Source organism: Arachis hypogaea, chromosome 13 (assembly GCF_003086295.3).
Source record: "Arachis hypogaea cultivar Tifrunner chromosome 13, arahy.Tifrunner.gnm2.J5K5, whole genome shotgun sequence".
Lineage (NCBI taxonomy): Eukaryota > Viridiplantae > Streptophyta > Magnoliopsida > Fabales > Fabaceae > Arachis > Arachis hypogaea.
Genome location: NC_092048.1, coordinates 35,273,753 through 35,283,613, shown reverse-complemented (window position 1 = coordinate 35,283,613; position 9,861 = coordinate 35,273,753). Strand labels below are relative to the sequence as shown.

At 42.6% G+C, this 9,861-nt stretch overlaps 2 non-coding genes across 2 annotated transcripts; one reads left to right on the top strand and one right to left on the bottom strand.

Moving 5' to 3' along the window:
- Positions 1–233: 233 nt before the first annotated feature.
- Positions 234–341, bottom strand: LOC112738574 (small nucleolar RNA R71). Its single transcript, XR_003169527.1, has one exon. It is a non-coding gene; the product is annotated as a small nucleolar RNA R71 (small nucleolar RNA).
- An 8,840-nt stretch (positions 342–9,181) lies between these two features.
- Positions 9,182–9,289, top strand: LOC112738966 (small nucleolar RNA R71). The gene has a single exon (XR_003169912.1). It is a non-coding gene; the product is annotated as a small nucleolar RNA R71 (small nucleolar RNA).
- Positions 9,290–9,861: the final 572 nt, after the last annotated feature.

The following is a 9,861-nucleotide window of genomic DNA, read 5'->3' as shown; positions in this document are numbered from 1 at the left end:
ATGGACTTCCATTGGAAGATCCTCATCAGTTTTTAGCTGAATTCTTGCAAATCTGCGACACTGTCAAGACCAATGGAGTTGACCCTGAGGTCTACAGACTTATGCTATTCCCTTTTGCTGTAAGAGACAGAGCTAGGATATGGTTGGACTCACAACCTAAAGAAAGCCAGAACTCTTGGGAAAAGCTGGTCAATGCCTTCTTGGCAAAGTTCTTTCCACCTCAAAAATTGAGTAAGCTTAGAGTGGAAGTCCAAACCTTCAGACAGAAGGAAGGTGAATCCTTCTATGAAGCTTGGGAAAGATACAAACAATTTATCAGAAAGTGTCCTTCTGACATGCTTTCTGAATGGAGCATCATAGGTATCTTCTATGATGGTCTGTTTGAACTGTCCAAGATGTCATTGGACAGCTCTGCTGGAAGATCTCTTCATCTGAAGAAGACGCCTGCAGAAGCTCAAGAACTCATTGAAATGGTTGCAAATAACCAATTCATGTACACTTTTGAAAGGAATTCTGTGAACAATGGGACGAACCAAAAGAAAGGAGTTCTTGAGATTGATACTTTGAATGCCATATTGGCTCAGAACAAAATATTGACTCAGCAAGTCAATATGATTTCTCAAGGTCTGTCTGGAGTGCAAGCTGCACCAGGCAGTACTAAGGACGCTTCATCTGAAGAAGAAGCTTATGATCCTGAGAACCCTACAATGGAAGAGGTGAATTACATGGGAGAACCTTATGGAAACACCTTTAATCCTTCATGGAGAAATTATCCAAATCTCTCATGGAAGGATCAACAGAGACCTCAACAAGGTTTCAACAATAATAATGGTGGAAGAAGCAGGTTTAGTAATGGCAAGCCTTTTCCATCATCTTCTCAGCAACAGACAGAGAATTCTAAGCAGAGCCACTCTGACTTAGCAACCATGGTCTCTGATCTAATCAAAACCACTCAAAGTTTCATGACTGAAACAAGGTCCTCCATTAGAAGCTTGGAGGCACAAGTGGGTCAGCTGAGTAAGAGAGTTACTGAACTCCCTCCTAGTACTCTTCCAAGCAATACAGAAGAGAATCCAAAAGGAGAGTGTAAGGCCATCAACATGACCGAATTTGGAGAGGAGAAAGAGGCAGTGAGCGCCACTGAGGAAGACCACGATGGACGTCCACTGGCCTCCAATGAGTTCCCTAATGAGGAACCATGCGAATCTAAGGCTCACACTGAGACCATAGAGATTCCATTGGATTTACTTCTGCCATTCATGAGCTCTGATGAGTATTCTTCCTCTGAAGAGGACAAAGATGTCACTGAAGATCAAGTTGCTAAGTACCTTGGAGCAATCATGAAGCTAAATGACAAGTTATTTGGTAATGAGACTTGGGAGGACGAACTCCCTTTGCTCACCAAAGAACTGGATGACTTGACTATGCAGAGATTACCTCCAAAGAGACAGGACCCTGGGAAGTTCTCAATACCTTGTACCATAGGTACCATGACCTTTGAGAAGGCTCTGTGTGACCTAGGGTCAAGCATAAACCTCATGCCTCTCTCTGTAATGGAGAAGCTAGGGATCTTCGAGATACAAGCTGCAAGAATCTCACTAGAGATGGCAGACAATTCAAGAAAATAAGCTTATGGACTTGTAGAGGATGTTCTGGTAAAGATTGAAGACCATTACATCCCTGCTGATTTCATAGTCCTAGAGACTCGGAAGTGCATGGATGAATCCATCATCCTTGGCAGACCCTTCCTAGGCAAAGGCTGTGATTGATGTTGACAGAGGAGAATTGATCATTCAAGTGAATGAAGAATCCTTTGTGTTTAAGGCTCAAGGATATCCCTCTGTAACCATGGAGAGGAAGCATGAAGAGCTTCTCTTAAAACAGAGTCAAACAGAGCCCCCACAGTCAAACTCTAAGTTTGGTGTTGGGAGGCCACAACCAAATTCTAAGTTTGGTGTTGAACCCCCACATTCAAACTCTAAGTTTGGTGTTGGGAGGTTCCAACATTGCTCTAAACTTCTGTGAGGCTCCATGAGAGCCCACTGTCAAGCTACTGACATTAAAGAAGTGCTTGTTGGGAGGCAACCCAATGTTATATTTATCTATTTTCCTTTGTTATTTTATGTTTTCTATAGGTTGATGATCATGGGAAGTCACAAAATCAATTGAAAAAGCAAAAACAGAATGAAAAACAGAAAAGAAAAATAGCACACCCTGGAGGAAAATATGTTGGCATTTAAACGCCAGTGAAGATAGCAGAATGGGCGTTTAACGCCCAGTCTGGCACCATTCTGGGCGTTTAACACCAGAAAGGGGCACCAGACTGGCGTTTAACGCCAAGAATGGGCAAGAAGCTGGCGTTAAACACCAGAAAAGGGCAACAGCCTGGCGTTTAACGCCAGGATTGGCAGAAGGAGCATTTTTGCACGCCACTTGGTGCAGGGATGAGTTATCCTTGACACCTCAGGATCTGTGGACCCCACAGGATCCCCACCTACCCCACCACTCTCTCTCTTCTTCACCCATTCACCAATCACCTCAACACCTCTTCCCCAAAAACCCCTCACCTATCAAATCCCACCATTATCTTCACCACTCACATCCATCCTTCACAAAACCCCACCTACCTCACCATTCAAATTCAAACCACTTTCCCTCCCAAACCCACCCATAATGGCCGAACCCTACCCCTCTCTCCACCCCTATATAAACCCATCTTCACTCCTTCATTTTCACACAACCTACACACTACTTCTCCCCCTTGGCCGAAATACAAAGCCACCTCCATCTCATCTATTTCTTCTTCTTCTACTCTCTTCTTTCTTCTTTTGCTCGAGGACGAGCAAACCTTCTAAGTTTGGTGTGATAAAAGCATTGCTTTTTGTTTTTCCATAACCATTTATGGCATCTAAGGCCGGAGAAACCTCTAGAAAGAGGAAAGGGAAGGCAAAAGCTTCCACCTCCGAGTCATGGGAGATGGAGAGATTCATCTCAAGGGTGCATCAAGACCACTTCCATGAAATTGTGGCCATGAAGAAGGTGATCCCTGAGGTCCCTTTCAAACTCAAAAAGAGTGAATATCCGGAGATTCGACATGAGATCCGAAGAAGAGGTTGGGAAGTTCTTACCAACCCCATTCAACAAGTCGAAATCTTGATGGTTCAAGAGTTCTATGCCAATGCATGGATCACCAAGAACCATGATCAAAGTGTGAACCTGGTGCACGAAATTGTGATCTCTTTTCTTCACTACTTCAAATAATCCCTAGTAATGGCTCCAAAGACTTGGTGCTCAATACCATGGCATCACAAATTCGCACAACTAACCAGCAAGTGCACTGGGTCGTCCAAGTAATAAACCTTACGCGAGTAAGGGTCGATCCCACGGAGATTGTTGGTATGAAGCAAGCTATGGTCATCTTGTAAATCTCAGTCAGGCAGACTCAAATGGTTATGAATGATTTATGAATAAAACATAAAGATAAAGATAGAGATACTTATGCAATTCACTGGTGAGAATTTTAGACAAGCGTATGGAGATGCTTTGTCCCTTCCGTCTCTCTGCTTTCCTACTGTCTTCATCCAATCCTTCTTACTCCCTTCCATGGCAAGCTGTATGTTGGGCATCACTGTTGTCAGTGGCTACAGTCCCGTCCTCTCAGTGAAAATGTTCAACGCACCCTGTCACGGCACGGCTATTCAGCTGTCGGTTCTCGATCATGTCGGAATAGAATCCAGTGATTCTTTTGCGTCTGTCACTAACGCCCCACAATCGCGAGTTTGAAGCTCGTCACAGTCATTCAATCACTGAATCCTACTCAGAATACCACAGACAAGGTTTAGACCTTCCGGATTCTCTTGAATACCGCCATCAATTCTAGCTTATACCACGAAGATTCCGGTTAAAGAATCCAAGAGATAAACATTAGAGCCTTGTTTGCTTGTAGAACGGAAGTGGTTGTCAGTCACGCGTTCATAAGTGAGAATGATGATGAGCGTCACATAATCATCACATTCATCAAGTTCTTGGGTGCAAATGAATATCTTAGAACAAGAACAAGCTGAATTGAATAGAAGAACAATAGTAATTGCATTAATACTCGAGGTACAGCAGAGCTCCACACCTTAATCTATGGTGTGTAGAAACTCCACCGTTGAAAATACATAAGAATAAGGTCTAGGCATGGCCGTGAGACCAGCCCCCCAGTGATCAAAAGATTCAAAGATCTCAAGATGTAAAATACAATAGTAAAAGGTCCTACTTATAGGGAACTAGTAGCTTAAGAATTACAAAGGTGAGTAAATGACATAAAAATCCACTTCCGGGCCCACTTGGTGTGTGCTTGGGCTGAGCATTAAAGCATTTTCGTGTAGAGACTCTTCTTGGAGTTAAACGCCAGCTTTTGTGCCAGTTTGGGCATTTAACTCCCATTCTTGTGCCAGTTCCGGCGTTTAACGGCGGGCAGTTTTGAGCTGATTTGGAACGCTGGTTTGGGCCATCAAATCTCGGGCAAAGTATGGACTATTATACATTGCTGGAAAGCCCAGGATGTCTACTTTCCAACGCCGTTAAGAGCGCGCCAATTGGGCTTCTGTAGCTCCAGAAAATCCACTTTGAGTGCAGGGAGGTCAGAATCCAACAGCATCTGCAGTCCTTTTAGTCTCTTGAATCAGATTTTTGCTCAGATCCCTCAATTTCAGCCAGAAAATACCTGAAATCATAGAAAAATACACAAACTCATAGTAAAGTCCAGAAAAGTGAATTTTAACTAAAAACTAATAAAAATATACTAAAAACTAACTAAATCTACTAAAAACATACTAAAAACAATGCCAAAAAGCGTACAAATTATCCGCTCATCACAACACCAAACTTAAATTGTTGCTTGTCCCCAGGCAACCGAAAATCAAACAAGATAAAAAGAAGAGAATATGCAATGAACTCCAAAAACATCTATGAAGATCAGTATTAATTAGATGAGCGGGGCTTTAGCTTTTTGCCTCTGAACAGTTTTGGCATCTCACTTTATCCTTTGAAATTTAGAATGATTGGCTTCTCTAGGAACTCAGAATCCAGATAGTGTTATTAATTCTCCTAGTTAAGTATGATGATTCTTGAACACAGCTACTTTATGAGTCTTGGCCGTGGCCCAAAGCACTCTGTCTTCCAGTATTACCACCGGATACATACATGCCACAGACATATAATTGGGTGAACCTTTTTAGATTGTGACTCAGCTTTGCTAGAGTCCCCAACTAGAGGTGTACAGGGTTCTTAAGCACACTCTTTTTGCCTTGGATCACAACTTCATTATTTTTTTCTTTTTCTTTTTTTTCTCGTTTTTTTTTTTTTTTTTGAATTCACTGCTTTTTCTTGCTTCAAGAATCATTTTTATGATTTTTTAGATCCTCAGTAACATGTCTCATTTTTCATCATTCTTTCAAGAGCCAACAATTTTAACATTCATGAATAACAAATTCAAAAGACATATGCACTGTTCAAGCATACATTCAGAAAACAAAAGTATTGCCACCACATCAAAATAATTAATCTGTTATAAAATTTGAAATTCATGCAATTCTTCTTTTTTTCAATTAAGAACATTTTTCATTTAAGAAAGGTGATGGATTCATAGGACATTCATAACTTCAAGGCATAGACACTAATGATCATAAGACACAAACATGGATAAACATAAGCATGAAAATTCGAAAAATAGGAAAATAAAGAACAAGGAGATTAAAGAACGGGTCCACCTTAGTGATGGCGGCTTGTTCTTCCTCTTGAAGATCTTATGGAGTGCTTGAGCTCCTCAATGTCTCTTCCTTGTCTTTGTTGCTACTCTCTCATGATTCTTTGATCTTCTCTAATTTCGTGGAGGAGGATGGAATGTTCTTGGTGCTCCACCCTTAGTTGTCCCATATTGGAACTCAATTCTCCTAGGGAGGTATTGATTTTCTCCCAATAGTTTTGAGGAGGAAAATGCATCCCCTGAGGCATCTCAGGGACTTCATGATGAGTGGGGTCTCTTGTTTGCTCCATCCTTTTCTTAGTGATGGGCTTGTCCTCATCAATGAGGATGTCTCCCTCTATGTCAACTCCAACTGAATAACAGAGGTGACAAATGAGATGAGGAAAGGCTAACCTTGCCAAGGTAGAGGACTTGTCCGCCACCTTATAAAGTTCTTGGGCTATAACCTCATGAACTTCCACTTCCTCTCCAATCATGATACTATGAATCATGATGGCCCGGTCTATAGTAACTTCGGACCGGTTGCTAGTGGGAATGATTGAGCGTTGGATAAACTCCAACCATCCCCTAGCCACGGGCTTGAGGTCATGCCTTCTCAGTTGAACCGGCTTCCCTCTTGAATCTCTCTTCCATTGGGCGCCCTCTTCACAAATGTCTGTGAGGACTTGGTCCAACCTTTGATCAAAGTTGACCCTTTTTGAGTTTGAAAGGGACCTCAGGGATCACTTTCTTCATGGCCACAACTTCATAGAAGTGGTCTTGGTGCACTCTTGAGATGAATCTCTCCATCTCCCATGACTCAGAGGTGGAAGCTTTTGCCTTCCCTTTCCTCTTTCTAGAGGTTTCTCCGGCCTTAGGTGCCATAAATAGTTATGGAAAAACAAAAAGCAATGCTTTTACCACACCAAACTTAAAAGGTTTGCTCGTCCTCGAGCAAAAGAAGAAAGAAGAGAGTAGAAGAAGAAGAAATAGAGGAGATGGAGATGGCTTTGTGGTTCGGCCAAAGGGGAGAAGTATTGTTTAAGTTGTGTGAAAATGAAGGAGTGAAGATGGGTTTATATAGGGGTGGAGAGAGGGGTAGGGTTCGGTCATGTAAGGGTGGGGTTGGGAGGGAAAGTGGTTTGAATTTTGAATGGTAAGGTAGGTGGGGTTTTATGAAGGATGGATGTGAGTGGTGAAGAGAATAGTGGGATTTGATAGGTGAGGGGTTTTTTGGGGAAGAGTGGTAGAGGTGATTGGTGAAGAAGAAGAGAGAGGGTGGTGGGGTAGGTGGGGATCCTGTGGGGTCCACAGACCCTGAGGTGTCAAGGAAAATTCAACCCTGCACCAAGTGGCGTGCAAAAATGCACCTTATGCCAATTCTGGCGTTAAACGCCGGGCTGGTGCCCATTTCTGGTGTTTAACGCCAGCTTCTTGCCCTTTCCTGGCGTTTAACGCTAGTCTGGTGCCCCTTTCTGGCGTTAAACGCCCAGAATGGTGCCAGACTGGGCGTTAAACGCCCATTCTGCTAGCTTTACTGGCGTTTAAAGGCCAGCAAGTTCTCCTCCAGGGTGTGCTATTTTTCTTTCTGTTTTTCATTCTGTTTCTGCTTTTTTAATTGATTTTGTGACTTCCCATGATCATCAACCTATAGAAAACATAAAATAACAAAGAAAAATAGATAGATATAATAAAATTGGGTTGCCTCCCAACAAGCGCTTCTTTAATGTCAGTAGCTTGACAGTGGGCTCACATGGAGCCTCACAGATACTCAGAGCAATGTTGGAACCTCCCAACACCAAACTTAGAGTTTGAATGTGGGGGTTCAACACCAAACTTAGAGTTTGGTTGTGGCCTCCCAACACCAAACTTAGAGTTTGATTGTGGGGGCTCTATTTGACTCTGTTTTGAGAGAAGCTCTTCATGCTTCCTCTCTATGTTTACAGAGGAATATCCTTGAGCCTTAAACACAAGGGATTCTTCACTCACTTGAATGATCAATTCTCCTCTGTCAACATCAATCACAGCCTTTGCTGTGGCTAGGAAGGGTCTGCCAAGGATGATGGATTCATCCATGCACTTCCCAGTCTCTAGGACTATGAAATCAGCAGGAATGTAATGGTCTTCAACTTTTACCAGAACATTCTTTACAAGTCCATAAGCTTGTTTCCTTGAGTTGTCTGCCATCTCTAGTGAGATTCTTGCAGCTTGCACCTCAAAGATCCCTAGCTTCTCCATTACAAAGAGAGGCATGAGGTTTATGCTTGACCCTAGGTCACACAGAGCCTTCTCAAAGGTCATGGTGCCTATGTTACAAGGGATTGAGAACTTCCCAGGGTCCTGCCTCTTTTGAGGTAATTTCTGCCTAGTCAAGTCATCCAGTTCTTTGGTGAGCAAAGGTGGTTCATCCTCCCAAGTCTCATTACCAAATAACTTGTTATTTAGCTTCATGATTGCTCCAAGGTATTTAGCAACTTGCTCTTCAGTGACATCTTCTTCCTCTTCAGAGGAACAATACTCATCAGAGCTCATGAATGGCAGAAGTAAATCCAATAAAATCTCTATGGTCTCAGTGTGAGCCTCAGATTCCCATGGTTCCTCATTAGGGAACTCATTGGAGGCCAGTGGACGTCCATTGAGGTCTTCCTCAGTGGCGTTCACTGCCTCTTCCTCCTCTCCAAATTCGGCCATGTTGATGACCTTGCACTCTCCTTTTGGATTCTCTTCAGTATTGCTTGGAAGAGTACTAGGAGGGAGTTCAGTAACTTTCTTGCTCAGCTGACCCACTTGTGCCTCCAAGTTTCTAATGGAGGACCTTGTTTCAGTCATGAAACTTTGAGTGGTTTTGATTAGATCAGAGACCATGGTTGCTAAGTTAGAGTGGTTCTGCTTAGAATTCTCTGTCTGTTGCTGAGAAGATGATGGAAAAGGCTTGCCATTGCTAAACCTGTTTCTTCCACCATTATTGTTGTTGAAACCTTGTTGAGGTCTCTGTTGATCCTTCCATGAAAGATTTGGATGATTTCTCCATGAATGATTATAGGTGTTTCCATAGGGTTCTCCCATGTAGTTCACCTCTTCCATTGAGGGGTTCTCAGGATCATAAGCTTCTTCTTCAGATGAAGCGTCCTTAGCACTGCCTGGTGCAGCTTGCATTCCAGACAGACTTTGAGAGATCATATTGACTTGTTGGGTCAATATTTTGTTCTGAGCCAATATGGCATTTAGAGTATCAATCTCAAGAACTCCTTTCTTCTGACTCGTCCCATTGTTCACAGGATTCCTTTCAAAAGTGTACATGAATTGGTTATTTGCAACCATTTCAATTAGTTCCTGAGCTTCTGTAGGCGTCTTCTTCAGATGAAGAGATCCTCCAGCAGAGCTATCCAATGACATCTTTGACAGTTCAGACAGACCATCATAGAAAATACCTATGATGCTCCATTCAGAAAGCATGTCAGAAGGACATTTTCTGATCAATTGTTTGTATCTTTCCCAAGCTTCATAGAGGGATTCACCTTCATTCTGTCTGAAGGTTTGAACTTCCACTCTAAGCTTACTCAATTTTTGAGGTGGAAAGAACTTTGCCAATAAGGCATTGACTAGCTTTTCCCAAGAGTTCAGGCTTTCTTTAGGTTGTGAGTCCAACCATATCCTAGCTCTGTCTTTTACAGCAAAAGGGAATAGCATAAGTCTGTAGACCTCGGGGTTAACCCCATTGGTCTTGACAGTGTCACAGATTTGCAAGAATTCAGCTAAAAACTGATGAGGATCTTCCAGTGGAAGTCCATGGAACTTGCAATTCTGTTGCATTAGAGAAACTAATTGAGGCTTAAGCTCAAAGTTGTTTGCTCCAATGGCAGGGATAGAGATGCTTCTCCCATAGAAGTCGGGAGTAGGTGTAGTAAAGTCACCAAGCACCTTCCTTGCATTGTTGGCATTGTTGTTATTTTCGGCTGCCATAGGTTCTTCTTCCTTGAAGAATTCTGTTAGGTCCTCTACAGAGAGTTGTGCTTTAGCTTCTCTTAGCTTTCGCTTCAAGGTCCTTTCAGGTTCAGGGTCAGCTTCAACAAGAATGCCTTTGTCTTTGCTCCTGCTCATATGAAAGAGAAGAGAACAAGAAAATGTGA